Source organism: Taeniopygia guttata, chromosome 4, assembly GCF_048771995.1.
Source record: "Taeniopygia guttata chromosome 4, bTaeGut7.mat, whole genome shotgun sequence".
Classification (NCBI taxonomy): domain Eukaryota; kingdom Metazoa; phylum Chordata; class Aves; order Passeriformes; family Estrildidae; genus Taeniopygia; species Taeniopygia guttata.
In genome coordinates, this window is record NC_133028.1 from 66,539,076 (window position 1) to 66,557,980 (window position 18,905).

The 18,905-nt window shown below is 41.9% G+C and overlaps 1 long non-coding RNA gene across 2 annotated transcripts in view; it reads left to right on the forward strand.

The window, feature by feature from the left end:
• The window catches only part of LOC115495079 (uncharacterized), an 85,983-nt gene that overhangs the window by 62,871 nt on the left and 4,207 nt on the right, over positions 1–18,905 (forward strand). The window contains exons 13-16 of one of the 2 annotated variants that reach the window (XR_012055802.1): positions 6,415–8,333; positions 12,167–12,323; positions 16,547–16,684; positions 16,852–16,937. This is a non-coding gene — a long non-coding RNA (uncharacterized lncRNA). The remainder of the gene's footprint in view (positions 1–6,414; positions 8,334–12,166; positions 12,324–16,546; positions 16,685–16,851; positions 16,938–18,905) is intronic. The other variant, XR_012055803.1, reaches the window with a different exon arrangement.

Consider the following 18,905-nt stretch of genomic DNA (forward strand, 5'->3'; position numbering starts at 1 on the left):
AATTGAACAAAATACTAATCAAGTTGAAAAAGTTCAGGAAAAACAAAACTTAAGAACAAACAGGCTGTTGAAAGCTCCATATCTGAAATGGTTCAAGTGTCCTTTAAGAAACTTTGTTCCTGGTGTTCACATACATTAGCCCCCCCTATTATAACTGTGTTTTGAGGGGGAAAAAAACCTAAATCACCATTTGGGAGCTATATTTCCTCAGGTAACATTGGTAAGGCCCATAAAATTCCTCCTGCTTAAGCCAATGTAATCTTATGAAATCTGCAGGCTACCATGAAGCATTTATGAAAATGTGGTGCCTGCACAGGCCTTTGTGTGGTGAATGCCAGAAGTACCACCATGTATAGGATATATTTTTAATATTTATGAAAATGGAAAAACCAAGCTCAGCCGAATTTGTGCCCCAGGCTTGGAATGTAAACACTGACCACCTCTCTTAGCTACGTCCAGCAGTGGAGGATGGGGAGGTCAAGAAGTGCACAGGCTGTCAGTGACTCCTGTGTGCCCCTGGCTGCCCTCATGTCTGGCAGTCATCTTTCTGCCTCTTCTGTGTGATAAGAAAGGATAAAATTGCAATTTAACAGAGAAAACTGAGTTTCAGCGAGACCAGCACTTCACTTCCCTCCCTTCCTTGGTGGTGGAGGAGGTACCACCAAGGAGCGAGTGATTCCGCCCACAGCCCAGCCTTGTCTGTCTGTTCCTCTCCCTCCCCACTGAAGGCAGAGGGAGGTGGGATGGGAGGTTAAACCAGGTGCTTCTTTTTTATATGCTTAAATTAGGAAAAATGAATCTACCTTAGCTGACTTCCCCAGCAACACGCACAATGCTTAGCTGGGGCATGATTAACTATTCCATCTGCTGGTATCCTAATTACAGACACTGTAACCATGGCTTTTGTCCTGCTGTATAACTAGGGAAGGAAAAGACAAAGAAAATTAGGCTCAGCAGACACAAACAATATAGGAGTGTTTTTTTGTGCTTGGTTGTTTTTTTTTTTTTAACCTGCTAAAAAAGCAATGTGTTCTACTTGTCCTGGACTGTTATTCTCAACCAAAGTCTAAGTTTTTAAAAATCATAAGTTGTATAGCTCTTTATATCTTCTAATTGCTTTATTTAGTTCAGTTGCAGCTCTAAGAGTTCTTTAGGAATTATGAAAGGAAAAAGAAATCTTTCAGCCCTGAATTGAAACACCCTCCCTCAGTGCTGCTTCTCCTCTGGGCAGTGGTACCATTTGTGCAAGAGAAGTGATGAATGAAAACGTGATCCTTCAGGACTACTGACATCTCACACTGACACAGTGCACTGAGAGAACAATAGGATAGGCTGGCATATCTCCTGTAAATTAAAATAACCAGAATAAATACCTAGAAATGGCACCACATATTAATGAGGTATCACCAATGACTGCAATTCCCACCTCCTTCAAAAGGAGAGGTTTTGTAGTTGAGACACAATTAAATCATAACTATCTTTTACACAGAATTAACTGTTCCTGTTGAAATGACTGTCTGGGCTCCAGGCACACTGCCACCAAGGAATTCCTTAGTTCTCTGCTGCTGCTTCAGCTCTATCTGGCCTAACAGACAGGATGGAGTCTGGCCTGCAAAGTTACCATTATAACGTCAACATAAATATAATTACATTTTCTCCAGCAATGGAATTAGTGCCACCAGGAAACAAAATCATTTCAGGTTTCTCCTGCTGTGTTTGTATGAGCTTGGGGTCTAACTGCCAACCAGGGAAATTTGGCCTTCGTGCTCAAATAATGTAATGCTGTGCTTTCCATTTTGAGATGAAATTACTACTAGTGGGATTTGTGCTATAGGAGAAGAATTTGTGTTGCTAAATCTTTTGGTAGTTGAGGCTGCTTTGTGTCACCACATAAGGATGCTTATTTAAATGGCCATGCATACACAGATGCACAACTAGAGCTTGTGTGTGTGTGTGTGTGTGTGTGTGTGTGTGTGTTGGTTTGGGATGTCTTTTTAGGAACATTAGTGTGATGTGAATCATTGTAAGTGCAATTTTTATGAAGAAGAATATGAGCCTCCAGGTACCTATTCCCTGTCTCTCTGAGTGCACTCATTTTTTAAGGCTCTAGAGGTGGATGAGGGATCTCAGCAGTAAGCTTTGGGATGCTGCTTCCTGCATCTCCTTATTGCAGACCCAGGCAGACCATGCTAAGGATTTCCTGGCAGGCCATGTGCCCACATTTTTCTTGGTGAAAGCAAGGATTGGATATAGGAAAGGGGAAGGGCTTGGTTAACCATAGACTTTTATTCTGTGTTTTAACATACCAGTCAGATGGGAAATAAATTAATGACTAGAGATTTCTGGAGCATTTCTCGTGCATCAGGAGGTTGGCTTTTCCCTTAGCATCACAGAACACATGGAATTAGCTTAGAGTGATGGTGAAGAGCTAATTCTCCCAATTGTGCCTCCTGTGCCAATATTGCAGTGTTCCCAAAAACGATCTCAAATGAGATTAAAATCAACAAACTGAAGTCAATTTCTCTTACACATAGCCTTAAGCCTTTTTTTCAAAGAAATCTGAAATTATACTGCAGGATAAGTATTCCAGCTGCTGCTTCAGCGGTGTCCAACTGCAGTGATTTAGAGCAAAGCCTCCATGAAAGGAAAGGGAAATTTGTCCTCAGCTTTGCCTGGCCAGCTGGATTCCAAGTACAAATCAAGCCCTCCTGCTGCCCTTATTCAGGATAAAAGTACAAGTAGGTGAGGGTAGGTTGGCATTTTAGATCAGATCAGAAGGGCACTTCTAAAGCAAATTCCCTGATTTCTCCCACTTACTGTGGTTTTCCTTGCACCTCAGGTCAGAGCATAGGAACTGGGCTTTTGGATGAAACCAACATCAGAAAGGTACTCCAGGAGTACCTAAGCTCCAGACAAGGGGCTAAACTGGAAAATTCAGCCACATGCATAGTGTGAGTCCCCACTACCAGCTGTGGATCTGCTCCTGTTTTATCTTTCCAGTGTAGGTAGAGCCATCTGACACCCAGGTAAAACACTAGTGCATTACAGACTCTCATTTTGAGTAAATTGGAAATTTAAATAAGTAGTAGAAACCTTATAATAATACAGTACTCATCCCAAGTGATTTAAACTCAAGGCTTTCAACTCTCTAGCACAGTTTCTTTCTTCCCCTCAGCTGAAGAAGCAACTCTGGTTTTAAGACTCTGCATTACCATATGCATGTTTAAAAAAAACCCAAGTCTTTTTCACTATTATTTACATGCCAAATTTGCTTATTTACTCCTAGGTAGATTAATCTTGTCTGTAATTACTTTTATAGCAAGTACATGCTTTTAATCTGCGGTTTAGTGATCTATTACTTACAGCTGCAGTGAACAAAATACACACAGGCTGGGGGAAACATCCCTTGTGTAGGTGGCCACTGTAGGCTTCTTTTAAATTATACCAAACCCCATGAGTTAAGGCCTAAGTAGTTTTCAGGATTTGAACAAATGAGGACATTTCAGTCAAGGACATCATTGGCAACTCTTTCTTGAAAGTGTAAATAGTGTAAAGCCCAAAAAACTTGTCCCAAAAAGTGTAAGATCACAAACTTACAGGATTGTGTTCAAACACTCTGTACTGGTTGTAATCTTCCTTTTGTTTTTCTCTCATTGCAAGTGTGTCAGATTATTCAAGTTGGGATAGGAGAAATTAATTCACAAACTTCTTAGCTATCTGGATTTAAAGTTTTAGTTGGACCAACTTGTAGTGTGTACGAAGTGTACACTTGTATTGCTCTTCCCTCCTGAACATCTGAAGATGACAGCATTAAAGAATTAGTCCCCAGAGCATTATTATCCACTTCCCACTGATGGGGCACAAAGAGATTTGAAGGCTTCTTCAATACACTGTGGTAAAGCTAGGAAAGGAATCCAGATGTCCTGGTTCCTCATCCTGTCCCTGAACCACAAACCACACATCCCTGCCTTATTAGTGACAATCACAGCACATGAAAACAGACTATTTATATCTAAATATTTCATCTGTTCTCACTCATTATTCCCTAACTCACCAATGTAATTATGTTGGCAGGGCGACAATCTCTTTTTTCCCAGTAAGAGCAAACAGATTGTTGGGTTTTCTGCTGAGATACAAGCTGCACAAAAAGAACTCCCAAATAAATCAGATCAAAAGGACCATGTTTCCATTGGTCAGGCAGCAATGGGAGAGAAGATTTCATAACATCTTCCTTGGCAGACTCAAACAGCTGCATTAAAAGCACTGATCAAGAAAGGTTAACTTTGACAAGAATATTAACCCAGAATAGGTTTAGTCAAAGAGAGGGAAAAAAAAAAGAAAACAATAAAAAGGGATTTTGGAAAGTTCTGGTTTTCGAATGTCATGCAATATTTAACAGTCCTCAGAGTCTGCATAACAAGCAGCTTTAGATAGAAAAATAAGATGATCTGTGCAAAATAAATCCAAGATTCACATTTCATAAATATCATTGCTAGTTGCTTCAGTGATTACATATTCTCTGATTAGCACAATTGATGCTTGTTCTGGTAAAACACTTGCTTCCATGTATGGGAACTATCAGTGCATCTTGGACAGAACACACGGCTCCTTGAGAATTTCACTGCTGGAGTCAGTGACACCACACTTCACTCTGAATAAGGCAAGCACCTGGCAGGTCTTGACAGTGCTTGGGCTGCCTCATCCTGAAGTAGTGGCTGTGCTCTGTGTCTCAGATGCAAGCATTATAGACAGACAATGTACATAATCACAGTCCTTTTATTTTTCCAGTGACGTGCAGCAGTCAGGTTGTGTTTGTTAGCATGTACACAATATGTACAACTAGTCCTGCTCAATAGGATACCACAGTTCAGTGCCACAAAACTTCAATTTTCCAAGCAGACTTAGAGCAAAGGCTGAGAGCATAACATGGATTTATAAAGTTCAGGTTTCAAAAAACACACACCAATTAACAGGAATGTTTTGGCTGGGAGTTTTTCTCTGCTGACCACGTGCTTCCAAATGTAACACTGAGAAATCTCCCCTGTAGTGGAACACACCCAGTGGTATTTGAGATGACTGGAGGGAGAAGGCAGCTAAAGAGCACCGTGTTTTCATCTCTTGAAGTCTCCGCTATGCATGTGCTCTTCTGTTTTCTTTTGGTGACTTGGTACAGCCCTAGTACACTTCTGAAACCCTCTGTTGTTTAACACCACAAGTGAAATGGGCACCATAACCTCTGTGTGGCCCTGGAGCTGCACAGGAATGATTTCCTGCTCTCTGCAAAGGATGATGCCTTCAGATTCTGTTAAATGATAACAAATAAGGAAAAGGAGGCCTCTCCTAGTTCTAGCAATCCTATCTCTCCCACTGGGCTTTCCTAGAGGTGGCAGAGTTGAAACTCTCAGGTTTTATTTTCAGAACATGGTCATTTCTCATTTTGGTATTTTAAAGTAAACAATCCTTGGTTCCCATGTATTATTCAAGTAGAGAGAAGTGGGTATCCAGTGCACAGATAATCAAACATCCAGCCTGCACCAGACAACCTTCTCAAATCGCTTGAGAAACTTCCCTATTGCTGTTGTTATCATTCTCCATCCACTTCCTCCAATTATCCAGCACTTCAAACATAGTATCCCATGTTTTCCCCACAGCTGTGGGGTGAAGTAAGCAAGAGCTGTGTTCCTTCCAGCTCCCCTAACAGTGCCTGCCCACAGGAGAAGAGAGGGAGCTGCACAGATGTTGCTGGTATCACATTAATACAGAAATAACCTGTTGAAAGTAGGTTTGTTTTCAAACCTTTCAGTGAGAAAATATCAGTTTCAAATGGAGGAACTAATGATTTTTACCTGCCTATCAAGCTCTTTCATTGCCAGCATGTAAAATGGTTATTGATGTTTCAAGTTGCAAGTAGTAATGTTGAGGGTATTTTCACTGCTGCCAAAACATTTACATGAAACTGCTATTGAGATCAAATTATCTTGAAACTGCAAAGCGTGCGTGGATTCCAAATTACTCAGTTGGAGAGATTGTTGCATATTGAAATTACACGGTTGAAACTCACAAAACTCCACAATTGCTTCAGATTCACAGGGATGGCAAAAATAGCTCTTGAAAGAACTCTTCTCCTTAAAGGCAGTAAAGAAGCAGACACAGGCTTTGGCTATGTTTAAACCAGTATTCCACCAGCCCTTCTCTGTGGTTCTGGCTTTGGTTCCACCACCCTTCAGACACAGACAGCTCAAAGAGAGGGATGCTGGGGAAGTGATGCATCAGGAAGGTAAAGCACAGAGGCTAAAGAGCTGTGACCTTTTGGGGAATGGCAAACCAAAAATGTAAATTTTAAAAATGCAGTAGGCTCTCAGAGGTGCTCAGTCCTGGTAGGATCCTGTTACTTATCTCACATTTGCCTTTCAGGAACACACCAGTTGTGGAAAAGACTCCAGAATATCACTAAAATCAGGACTGGGCAATTTCAAGTATTTGATGAACCACCATTCCAGGTATTTTGATGTGCTTTCATTTGCATAATGTTTTAAACGAACTGCTGCTTTTTAGTAAGAATTCTGTGTTGCAATGAAAGAACAATCTGGCCACATTAAAGAAATCCCTAAGAAAAAAGTGCTTCTCTCAAAGAACCATAAAGGTAATTTTCCAAGAATCACAGGAAGGACTGTCTAATTTAGCACTGGAGGTAAGGGGTCATTCTCTCTAGCAGAGAGGGGATGGACAGATGAAAACACTAAATGCAGAAAAATCTTAGCAATACAACTAAAAACTCCTAACTGCTATCAAAAAACAGCTGACAAAGAAAAGTGAGGGCTGTACAAAGAGCTCACCTGTGAGGAATATTGAATGTGGCACTGGAGCAGGGTCCTTTGCCCTTTTAGTCACTGGTAATTGAAGATTAACATCTAAAATTTGTGCGCTTTTCCCCTGTAAGTTTGTAGTTGATTTGTTCTCATTCCTTCAGTGAAATATCCTGAAAAGCAACAAAAAAAGCAATAGGGTAAGACAGGTTCCCCATATGTGGTGGGGAGTGCTCAATGAGTGTTTGTCTGCAACAGGAAATAAGTGCCTGTTTGCTCTGCCACTGTGGTGTGTTTTATCATGGCATAAAATCACAGTGATTTCATTATTAGCCTGATCAGCAGTTACTCTGCACTGGTGAGTGCCCTCTGCATAAGTCACAGATGAGGCATTCTGTTTAGAACGATCTGGTACACTTCTCTGGGAGAGGGAAAAGGAATTAAAGAAAGAGCCAGGTCAGGAGGAAGGAAATGCTGATGATCTCTTCAGGGGCTGTGCTTGTTTCTCTTATTTTGAATGTGCACGCAGTGACAGCTCTGTGAGTAAAATACCAGAAGAATGTCCATGAGTTACCACAGTGTACACATTTCAAAACAATCTAATACCTGTTCTCTGTTGTATTCAGATCAAGCGGGGGTTTTTCCTGAGAAGACTTAAGGATTGAGGTTTGCACGTGTTAGGAAAAAAAACACGTCTGCATTACTTCTGATATGGTACATCTGGCAGTGCTCTTCATGTCACCTGGGAGAAGAGGGGCACAAGGTTTCCCACATCATCTCCTTTCTTGCCAACCCTTGAGGCTTCCAGGAGGGAGATATCTCTTTGTTCTCCACCTTAAAGAAAATAAAAATCTGAATTAGTGGCCTTGGTTCAGTAGGGCATTTCAACACCTAGTTTAAAGCATCAGATGGGCTCCAGTGAGTACAGGAAGTGTGGGGGCAGTCAGAATGACACAAGCACATATGTAAATATTTTCGTGGATGAGGCTTCAAGTTGCATTTGGGAAAATGTGAGGTTACATAAAGAAAAGAACAAATTAATTCCTTTTTTTTTTTTTTTCCAACAGTATTTAACTGAATTTTTCTTGAAGTAGGAATGTGTGAAAAGCTGCACTATTGTAGATAAAAATATATTAAATGAGGTAGATTAAAGATTTGGAAATTAATTTCTCAAGAGACCTTTTCCAGTCTAGACTCTATTGACATATCCTGCCAATTTGTTTGTCTGGTCTCCCTGTGAACATAACATTTGATACTGTAGGCAATGCAGAGATCTCTGATAAGCTTGCTGCTTCCTGCAGCACTCTGTATTCACGATGAACTTCTTAAATACAACTTTCAGCTTCTCTGCATCACCCCCATTCTGCATTTTTTTTCACCACGTGTTTTCTCCTTTTTGCACCCTGTGCCTTCATCCCATGTGAGACCATTCTCAGCTTCCAAATCTCCTGTGAGGACAAGGATCTCTGAGCTCCCACCTCCTCATCCAGTTCACCCTCTGCCTGCTGGATGCACACTGCTGAACTGGTAGGATTCAATTGTGATCCTCCTTGTTACCTGCTCACCCTTTGCTAGTTTGTACTTCGATAGGAGCTGCTTGAGGGAAAGGTAAACCTAAGGAATTAAAGGGGTTTCCACTAGAAAAATTCCAGAAACGAAGTTCAACTTCAGGGGGTGATGCTGTCTCATTAATAGTACTTCTTGCAGTGCCTTTACTTCTTTTTAGTTAAGCACACGGTGCAACTCTGTAATTAAGCTACAGGCATAATATGGGACAAAAGTCACAAATGGCTTTTTTCCCTGTTTTTAATTTTCTTTCTTGTAGTTATTAGTGGGCCCACTAGATGTGAAGAACAGTTGGGCTTGAATTTTGCCATTTTAGATTAATCTGTAAAACTCATGGTGTTTCCTGAAAATTATATCTTTATTGCAAGCTAGATAAAGCACATTTTTTCTGAATGCCCTCTGTCGTCCAGATATTTTGGATTGAAAAAGAAAGGCTGGAATATTTGGAATTCAAATTTAAAAAAATTACCTGGGAATAGGAGAAATCTACAAACCTTGACATTTAGGGAGACCAGGCCAGTTATCCACAAGGCAGGTCATCTCTGTTTGGAAAAGTGTCTTTACACCTTGACCTGTAAGTAATGATTCAAACTGAGTTCCAAGTCAATATCCAGGCCTGCTTAGGTTGACTTTCTGTGAAGAACCCATTACAGGATGCCAGTAAACATCCATAGGGATGGAATTAAAGAATCCATATTGTTTAATTTTCATCATTCAAATAGGCCAGCATTAAGAAGCACCCTGCACAAGCTATCTCATCTCTGCCCCTCAACATCCCTGTAGTGCTGTGTTCAATCACCTAAGTATCCAAAAAAGGAAGAGCAGCTGGAATAAACTCTGTATCTTGGTGCTGCAGAATTAACTGGATGGTTAAAATTTATTATGATTCATTTTTTTGCCACAGGGGCAATAAAGCATGATTCTAGCATGCCTCTTAGAGATACTGGCACTGGTCTCAAAACAAAACCCCAAAGCCCCAGAAAAAGGCATTATTTTAGGAATATGTGTTTCTGTATCTTGATCTCACCAAGGGGTAGAAATGTTCACATTTTCTGTAGCAAGGATGCAATGTGGCTTGCTAGGAATAACCTTTACGTATCTTTGTGTGCATCTAGCATTAACAAATGCTTCCCACCTTACAGATTTCCTCTGGGAAGCTTGCTGGCTAATACCAAGTTCCCAGTAAAATCAGTTTGTAATACACATGCAGAGGAGTCTTTGTCAGAAAGAAATTCCTCCCAAACCATGGATAATCATTATCCACTTTGAATTACCTAATTATCTTTTGGAAGTTTTGTTTATTGTGTGGAAAAAGAAACAAGGAGTTCTCTTGCCAGCTCCCTCAGAAGTGGCCTAAATGCCCACTGTCTGAGGGAGATCACAGGCTCAGGCCGCTGTCCCATTGTCCAGCTGGGTGCCTGCAATAGCCTGGCCCCATAAAACAGACATTTAGCTGAACAGAAGCAATTAGCCCTCCATCGTGGCCCCTGCTCACAATAGCAAAACCAGCTGATGTTCCCTTAACTTGAAACAATGGGAGGACAGGCATGGGCTGTGGAACTCTTACAAGCACAGTAACTCCTTCCAGAGGGGGACCGTGAGAAAGTGGAGCCTGTAAAGAGCCTTTCAGTGGATGAACTCCTGAACAGTCTTTTATGCAGTGAACTCATCAGTCAGCTGTCTATGGGTGCAGCTCTCTTTAGAAAACCCCAGCTCAACTGCACCATGCCAGTCTGTAGTGATAAACCTTCCTGCTGAATGATATTCTGTCTCAGCGCTGTGTTCACCCCGGTATGGATTTATTCAGCAGCATCTTGTCCCCCCAGCCCTCTTTCACATTCCTTACTGTGCTTGTTCCTCTTCCTAATGATCTGGGAATAGCAGTGACCACCAATGAGAGCATGGCAAGAACTGAATGTTGCTCCTAACAATGGCAGTGAGGCTTCACTTAAGATTCAGATGCTGAGAAAATTCCAGCAAAGAAGCTGGTGAGCTCAGAAATTCAGCCCTTCCATATGAATCCAGTAATTCACTTCCTTTTGACTACTTTCTCCTCCACTTTTGCCATCACCCCTAATCAGTGGATACCAGAACTCAACTGCTAGCGATAAGGCTGTGTTCAATAAATGGCAGCTCTTTAAAGCTGTGTACAGCACTGTGCCCCTTCCCACCTGGGATGTCTTCCAAGCACCTTCAGGCAATAGTTCATCACTTGCAAGTACAAAACTCTTTGAAAACACAAGGCCTCTGCCAGTGGCAAGGCAAAGATACCATTAACTTTGGGAAAACAGTCCACAGTAAATAGAACCACCTATTTTATTCAGCATAGTTGGCAACAGTCCAGTGATTTGGTTTCCAGCTGATGCCATGAGTTTTCTGTAGGCACACATTCCTTATGAGCTTCGTTTCTCCTTGTCCTTGTGCTAAATTTCCCTGTAGTGTAGCAGTTTGGATACCACAGCCCCAGAGTTCTGATTTCTGCCTGGGCAGGCCTGTTGCCAGCCAGCTGCAAATGGATATTCTGTTGCTTTTGGAATTTCCTTCCTAAAACCTAATCTAAAATCAAATAAATTATTTAGTGATTGAGTAGGAATCGTCAGTGAATGTCACAGAATGGTTTGGGTTGGAAGGGATATTTCAAGACCACCTAGTCCAGCCTCCAAGATGTCTCACTTCTGCTGCTGTTACCATAATTTGCATTAAAAAAAATCTTTCCTTTGTTCAGCCCCATCATGGATCTGTTTCCTCATCATGTCTCTTCATTAAATCTTCTGCAAGAGCTAACAGAGTTAGTTCTAACATCCCAGTAGAGGATACTGAGAAGACTGGTAGGACTTTGTGGTCACTGAAATGTAACTATGACATCTCCCCAAAAGTGCCACTGGAAGAATGAAGAGTGAAATAAAAGAAAAGCCACTACATGTATGAACAAGCAGATGGTACCAGAGAGCCCCTACCCCTGGATTATCTGACCATCCAGGGACCTGGGTAAAAAAACCAAACAGATTTACTGGTTTTATGGGCATTCTTCTCTTGCTCGCCAATAGATGGGAGCAGAGATTTCTCTGCTCAGGAAATTTTCAGGCTACAGTGCTTGCAGTTTTTTGTACACTGTGAGTGGCAAAAACCAAAACCAAACAATGTCAATATAGCTCATTCATGTGTCCACAGGGAGAAGGATATTGTTTTGTTTAGTAGCATACAGATGAGGTTTGTAACGCGAGTCAAATAGAAACCAGGAGTCAGCATTCTTGTACTCTTTAACATTGGAATTCTCTGCTTTGGTATCTAGAACTGGTCAGAGGGTATTGAATAAGTTTACAACTCCTCATTGTTATTTCCCAGATTACAAGCGCATTTTGCTTGGATCCAAGCCTTTACAAAAGCAATTGAATGTGTCCTAAACTTCCATCCCTTTTTCTTAAAAGATCAAAGAGGAGAAGCTGTCCAGATGTAAATAGCTCAGCCGCTAATGAGATAATCAGTGAATTGTTCCTCTCTTGTGCTAGAAGCATTTAAATTACACTATTGCACTTAGGGCACTCTGCCCTTCTGACTTGTATAGCAGGATCACAGTACCTAACACAAGCCAGACAAATAACTTCAGCAATTTGCTTTCAGCATAGGTCCCTGCCCTCTGACCTCTGCTGTTCATCAGAGGTGAGCCAAATGCTTTGTTAAGAAAATATTAATTGGGCCTGGCACTCCTCTAGGGCCAGGCACGTCACAAACAGTTTCTAACAGCAAGGAGCTGTTTTCAAGAAGCAAAATCTTGTTTATTTTCTGCTCAACAGGAGCCTGACTTAGCCATACTGGAGGTGAGGCAAAGCCTCATCTGTGGAAACCTGGGAATGGCAGTGCAGCATCTACTCAGGTGCCAGCTGTGTGGCAGTGACAGGACTCCTCCAAACTGCCAGTGAGGGAGAGGAGAATCAATTTGCATAGCCTGAGGTTGGTTGGTTTGTTTGGGGGATATTTTGTTAATTCCCTCTATTCCTGCATAAATACTTTGTTCAAGCATAGTAGGAATATAAATTTAAGTGCCCCTGGAGCTACCTATAAAGACAGGGGTTGGTGGGACAGAGAGTAAAGAAAACCTCTCTCCTGCCCACCTTTGGGACATGGGCTGGTGTTTACAGCATGTCAGCACAAACTGGAGGTCAGCTCAGTGTGAGGTGCTGCCAAGGAATACCAGGGATGTCTGCAGAGGTAGAACATGGTGCTGAGGCAGAAAAAGGGGATTTTCTCTCTGCTGCCCCTCCTCTGTAGCTCGCCCCGGACAGGGGCCTTTGTTAGGCAGCAGTGGGATGTAACCAGGGAGATGCTTTGCCTGAGCTTCTGCCTGGTTCTCAGTCAAGTTCTTTATTCCTTATTTGGTTTTCTTTCACTGATATTCACTACCATGTTCATAATTTAGAACTGAAATTTCCAGAGGTAAGCAGAAGGTAGGAGGATCTGGAGCTTTCATGAGAGAAGCGTCCAAGCTCCTGAAGAGAGCCTAAAGAAAATGTACTTACCTAAACTCATTCAGTCTTCTTTTTTAAGATATTTCTTCTTTATATTAAAAGTGAGTTTGCCACCCTTCCTATGAACCCAGCCTTCCAAGACACACAAACCTTCTGGAGTCTTGATCTTGTCCCAGGGTGTGATGTTGGCTTTGAGCAGCATTTCTCAGCTTTTTTTCATGTCATTTGCTTTACTCAGGGGGAAAGATCTCTCCAGCTCCCTTTCATGACAGTGCTTCTCTGATGCAGGAGTCTAAAGTGATGATTTTTTTTTTTTTTTAATTCTGGCACAAATACTGCAGGTAACACTACTGTTTACTTGCACAGCTAGAGTAGAAGTTGCCAAAGCTCTCAGGAAAGAAAAAAAAAAAAAAAGAAAAATAAAGGCAGCTGACTGCATGCTAACTTTGGAAGTTAGAAACTCTGATTTGTAGTTTGGCTGTGTTCCAAATTTATCAAAGCCATGCCTTCATTCTAGTAATGAGCTCCACTAACAACCAAACTCCTCTACGTAAAACTGACTTTTGACTTCCTAATTTAACAGTAACAGCAGCCTTTCTGAAAAGATAGTTTCTGTTAGTGGCGAGTTAAAAAGTAAAATTCAAACCTTATCCTGCAAGAGGGAGCAGTTTCACACATTTTTAGACTGTTTATGGTAACATGGAGGAGGAGTACTGCAAAATCACTTAACAAAACATCAGATTAAGATGCCCTAGTGATTAAAAATTTAAGGATGACAGTGCTCTTTACCTTGTGTGCCCCTTCTGATCTGTAAACCAACAAAAGCTCTTGTGAAATGCGAATGCAGAGGCTCTAGGCCCAGTCTGGGCTTTGCACTCAGGTGATTTGGCTTTGATGGCCCCACAGCATTTTAGTTTTACATAATCAGCTCTTTTTGTTATAAGCTGTGGGCTTCAGATAACAGCCATGAAAAACAATTTCAAGTGGAATCAGCACCCTGGGTACAGACTGAGACAGAAAACATTCAGAAAAATCAAATATTTCTTACTTTTTGTAATCACCTGTCTTACAGCAATCGAGTGTTGACTGGTGTTTGCTGACAACTTGCTTTGCAGGAAAAACAAAGTGAAAGACACAGGAAGAGAAGGGTTTTCTGCATTTCTGGTAAACCTGTAGTTATGGCCTTCAGTGACAGATTTGCCAACAGCAAAGAATAAGACAAATATGTGCAGTCTGAAGTGTCTAGGAGCAAACTCACACATGCCTTCACTGTATTGCTTTTGTTTGCAGAATGTTTCCATCTGGATGAGTAGCAGGAACAGGAAAGCATTTGAAGCTAGGAAAACCACCATACTGCTGTCTATAAAGCACTGATAGGATTTTTATGTGGAGCCCTAAAGAGAATGACATGCAGTGCTTTTTTGGTTTGTTGTTTTTTTTTTTTTTTTGCCAAATCGGAGAGCTCAGACGTTTGCATGCAAAACAAAATAAACTCAGGCATTGAAACTCCTTCCTGAAATATGGCTGATGCCATGGCATGTGCCCCAGCACATGCACTGTGGCATGTGGGGCACTGCTGGGACACTGCTAATGGCACCCATGGCACAAACAGGAAGGCAATTAGCAGAGAATGATTATTGCTGATTATTGCTGCAGCTAGAAAGTAGACAAGTAATCTTTTGGGTTTCAGTCCATTTCCTCAGTGCTTTCAAACCAGCACCTAATCTTCCCAGACCCCTCTCCGTGCTTGTTCTCTGTTCTTTTCTTCCTTTCTTTTCCTCCCCCCCACCCCCCTCACTTTTTGCAGGGACTGTGGCTTATTCTGATTCACTCCATTTCTTTCTTCTCCAACAGCCACAGGGGCAGGCTCACTGTTGCCAGGGATATGGTCAATGCATGTGACATCATGCCACCAAAAACAATCCTGTTTATTTCTGGTGTGATGCTGCTGAAATCGATGCAGCCAGGCTGGGAGCAGGACACCTCAGTCAGCCACGAATTTTTATGAGAAGAATTTTCCTTAAAGGAAGTGTTCTTAAAGAAAATAGCTCTCAGGGAGAAATGTGCAGGTTTTGCTCGTAAAGTGGTTGTTGGCAAAGGTTTCCTTGCCAAAGTCCAGTCAGAGTATCAGTGAGGGAATGGTAAACATATGCCATTTTGACAAGAAATTAGTAGGTTACATAGCACTGTGGAAAATGTTAGACTTTCTTCTTCCCCTGACCTCAAAGAGCCTGTTAGGAGAGTAAGAATCTCCACCTCTCAAAGGTATAGCTGTTGTACCAAAATTCAATTAATGGAGAATAATATTTTGGGAACAAGAGAAAACACCTCTGTTGCATGTGGAGTGCTAGGAATAGATGGAAAGTTGCCTGTACAAACAGTTCAGCAACTCTGGGATGAATTATAGGAGCATTTGTAGGCATGATTGCCCATGTGTGTAAAACAAGATGTGCAGTCACAGACAGGAATGATATGCAGGGCAGACCTGTGGGGTTGTTATTAACTTGCTCAGGCAAGTCCTGTCCCATCACATCCGAGTGTGACCCAAGGAAGTTGAGATAAATCTATATAAGTAAATAAATAGAGGAGGAGGCCTCACTGGGAGGAAAGTCAAGGTATGCTATCTACATCTGTGTTTCTGTGTTTGGGGTTTATTTATACTCAAGTCAGATTTTGGACTGTTACTTCTCCACTTGAGGTTTTTTTGGCAGTTCCAGGAGGGCTGAAGGCTCAGATCCAGCGGGTTCCTTCCAGCTGCGCAGCCCAGCGCAGGCCACGGGCACCAGCAGGGTGTGGGGAGCTGCAGGACTTCAAACCAGGGATGCTGTCAGGAACTCTGCCTTGCACAGCTCCCCTCTCTAGTACCAGCTGCAAAATGTCAACAGCACCTTCCTCAGAGAACACAATTAATTAAATGAGACTTAATTAATTAGTGTCAGGAAAGCAGATGTAGCGATTATGGCAGAAGTAAACAAATGTACATATTGTAAATTGTTCTGCAAAGGATTTGTTCTGGAATCCCTGTAGCCCTTTCACTCCTCCCCAGGATGCTATTGGGAAGGTCATCAGGGAAAAATGTAGAGATAAACTGCAAATTGATGAGGAACTAATGTACTTTTATAAGTTTATATCTCAGGAAAACAATCAGCAAACAGACTCCTTTATTAATCCCCTGGGACTTGTGGGTGAAATACAATCCTGATATTTAATTTCCAGATCATGCAACATCATGTGCCACAAGAAAGTCAACTGTTTAATGTGAGTTTGAAAAAGCAAATATGGAGCCACCCCAGTCTGGTGTTTGAGTGGAGCCTTTAGACTTTATAAAGGATCTGCACTGAATGAAATCTCTCATACCTTGTAGATATGAGGATGCTCCAAGCTCAATACAACAGACACTGGAATAGTGAAACAGACTTGGAAAACTCAGATAGAAAAATTTCTAAGTTGTCTTTCAAAATTTCTTCAAGATTATAAAGAGGACAAATTAGGCTGGTTAGGGATGTGGCTGTAGAAGCAAAGGGGACTAATGTACTGGAAGGAGCAGTTGAGATATTAAGAAACCAAGAGTACTGTGTTTGAAAGAAAATGCATTGCACAGCCAGTGCCATGCTGAGGGGAACAGCCCCATAGGCAGCCAGGAACAGTCACTTTCTAGATCTCAACAGAGATTTTACCCTTCACCCTGTGCTGTTGTTTGCTCTGCAGGTAATGATGGCTTTGGTGCAGAGAGGATGGGAGCTGGGATGTACTTTAGAGTAGAGTCAGCTCAGTAATTCATACTGTGAAGAAGCTGGGACAGTGGAAAATATCCCCTTTCCTTGGTGAAGAATTAAAGGATTTAAGGTAAGCAGCAGCAGCCTGTGATCAGGGTGCTTCAAGAGGGAAATTGCAGTCAGAGGCCACTGCTCTTCCCATCTCCTTGTGGTTCCCTTTTCCCCAGATGATGCTGATACAAGTCAGAAAGAGAGGCTTCCATGGCCCATGCCAGGATATCTCCTTTGTTTGTTCAGGTGACAGCATTTCCTGGGCAAAGGACTGCCAAGTACCAAGCTGCTCGTGAGTGCTGCTCCAGGGCTATGGGCTGCTCCCCACTACGGTGAGTGCATTGCCTGCTCACAGGAGATACTTGTGGATTTGGGGTTTTGTATTATGGGCTTTGTGCTTATCTGAGTTTCTCCTTGCTTTCAAAAGCCAGGATTTAAAGGTGAATACCTCTGTTTTACCATGGTGCAGTGAGTTGCCAACTGCCTGAAGGGAATGAATTTGGTTTCTGTTCGCAAACATTCACTTCTTTAGTGCTTGTCTCAATCAATTTTTATTCCAGTGAGTAAATGAGCAGTGAAACAAGTAATAAGAGGAGTAAAGGTGCAAACAGAATAGCTAGAACAAAGTTTAAAAATAATTCCAAACAAACCTACCCACAGTAAGATGCGTGAGAAAAGGAGAGGCAGCCTGTTCCTGTGCCCAGCCATTCTGTTCAGGCAGCTGACAAGGCAGATGGATAATTAATGCCATGGGTTAGGACCTGGGCAGGCACTGCTGGTGACCTTGGTAGTTGCTTTTGGCACTTCATTTGGAAATCTCTTTCTCCTGCTTTAGGTATTGGCAGAGTAGCACAAGACCATCTTGCATGAGGGACTGGGGCAGCAGCAAGAGTGCTTGATTTTTTGAATCTTAAAAGGAAAACAAAACCTTTTAAAAAATGTTTTAAATCCCCCTTTTTAATTCTCTCTCAAAGTTGAATTCTCCCCTTTTAAATGTGACAAAGGATTCTTTTTCTTCCTCTTCTCTCTCATTTAAAAATTTACTTTTTTTGTGTGCATTCTAATGCATTTTAGAGTTTTTACAAGACAGCTCTGCCAACTATCAGCTTCCAGCTACAGCTTCTGTGATCTGAGCACCTATTCAGGCAATGGTAACTTTACATTAAATAGTCAGTGTCAGGTTTTACACAAACATAAAATAGAAATAATATCCAGGAACTAAATGCACTAGAAGCCAACCAGCTCTCTGTAACATCCCATCCTATTATTATTCTCATTTTGTATTTTAGATAACACTTAAGAGGCAGGGGGTAATTAAAATAGTTGAATGAAATGCTCTGATAACAAAGAACATTTTCTTGTTTGTAAGAAATTATTGGTTAAATCATACAATGTCTACCTATGCAGAAATTCTGAGAGTGAGTCCAGCACCATGACTGCATTTCAGAGCCCAAGCACATTTGTGGACCTTGTACCAGTAGATGTCCACAGGCATCACCTTTCCTGCCTCTTCCATTTGCCTGTCCTCATGCACACCAACACAGTGCTGCCAGTGCCTTTCCAAATCCCTGTTCTTTTTCAGCAGTCAGTGAATGACAAGCCAAAAGCAAATGGTATCAAATTTGGCCAGGCAGGGCAATGTCAAAATGAGGCCCAGCAGGGTGGTGTGGCTGCAGCCTTTGCTACCTGCCCACAGCTGAACAGGTTCCATCCTCATATCCTGTACATTTGGCTTAATTGGCCTGGCCCTTCCAAAGAGAGGCAGCAGCACTGATTTACTGCACTGTATAAATGTGTTTATAGCTTGGCACCAGCACACTTACGCTCACTATTTTCCAACATGGATTTCCAATAAGCCCTTTGCTCAAATGAGTCTATTAACTTTAAAGTGCCTGAAGGTGAAACTGAATTATGAGAGGCAAGCTTTGGGGGTTGAAGCCCAAAGCAGCTGGGAAAGGCTCCCGGAGTCTTCTGTTAGTACCTGTTGTGGCTGATATTTATATTAAGGAAAAATAATGTAGAAAGTAAAAGCAAACCTGGGACACACATGGCCTTAGCCTGAGCTGTCTTTCACTTCAGCTGGCACTCAGACCCATCCCATTCCACAGATTATTAGAGCAGCTCCTGATTTAAGCCAATGTGCAATCAGAACATAAGCCATTCCTTCCTCTCCTTATGAATTTAACTTCCAAGAGCCACATTGCCCTGTTTCTGCAGAGAGGCACCACAGCCTGGGGAGAAGCTCATCTGACCGTGGTCCCTTTGGCAGTGAATTTCACGGTTCTGTTTGGTCTCTGGTG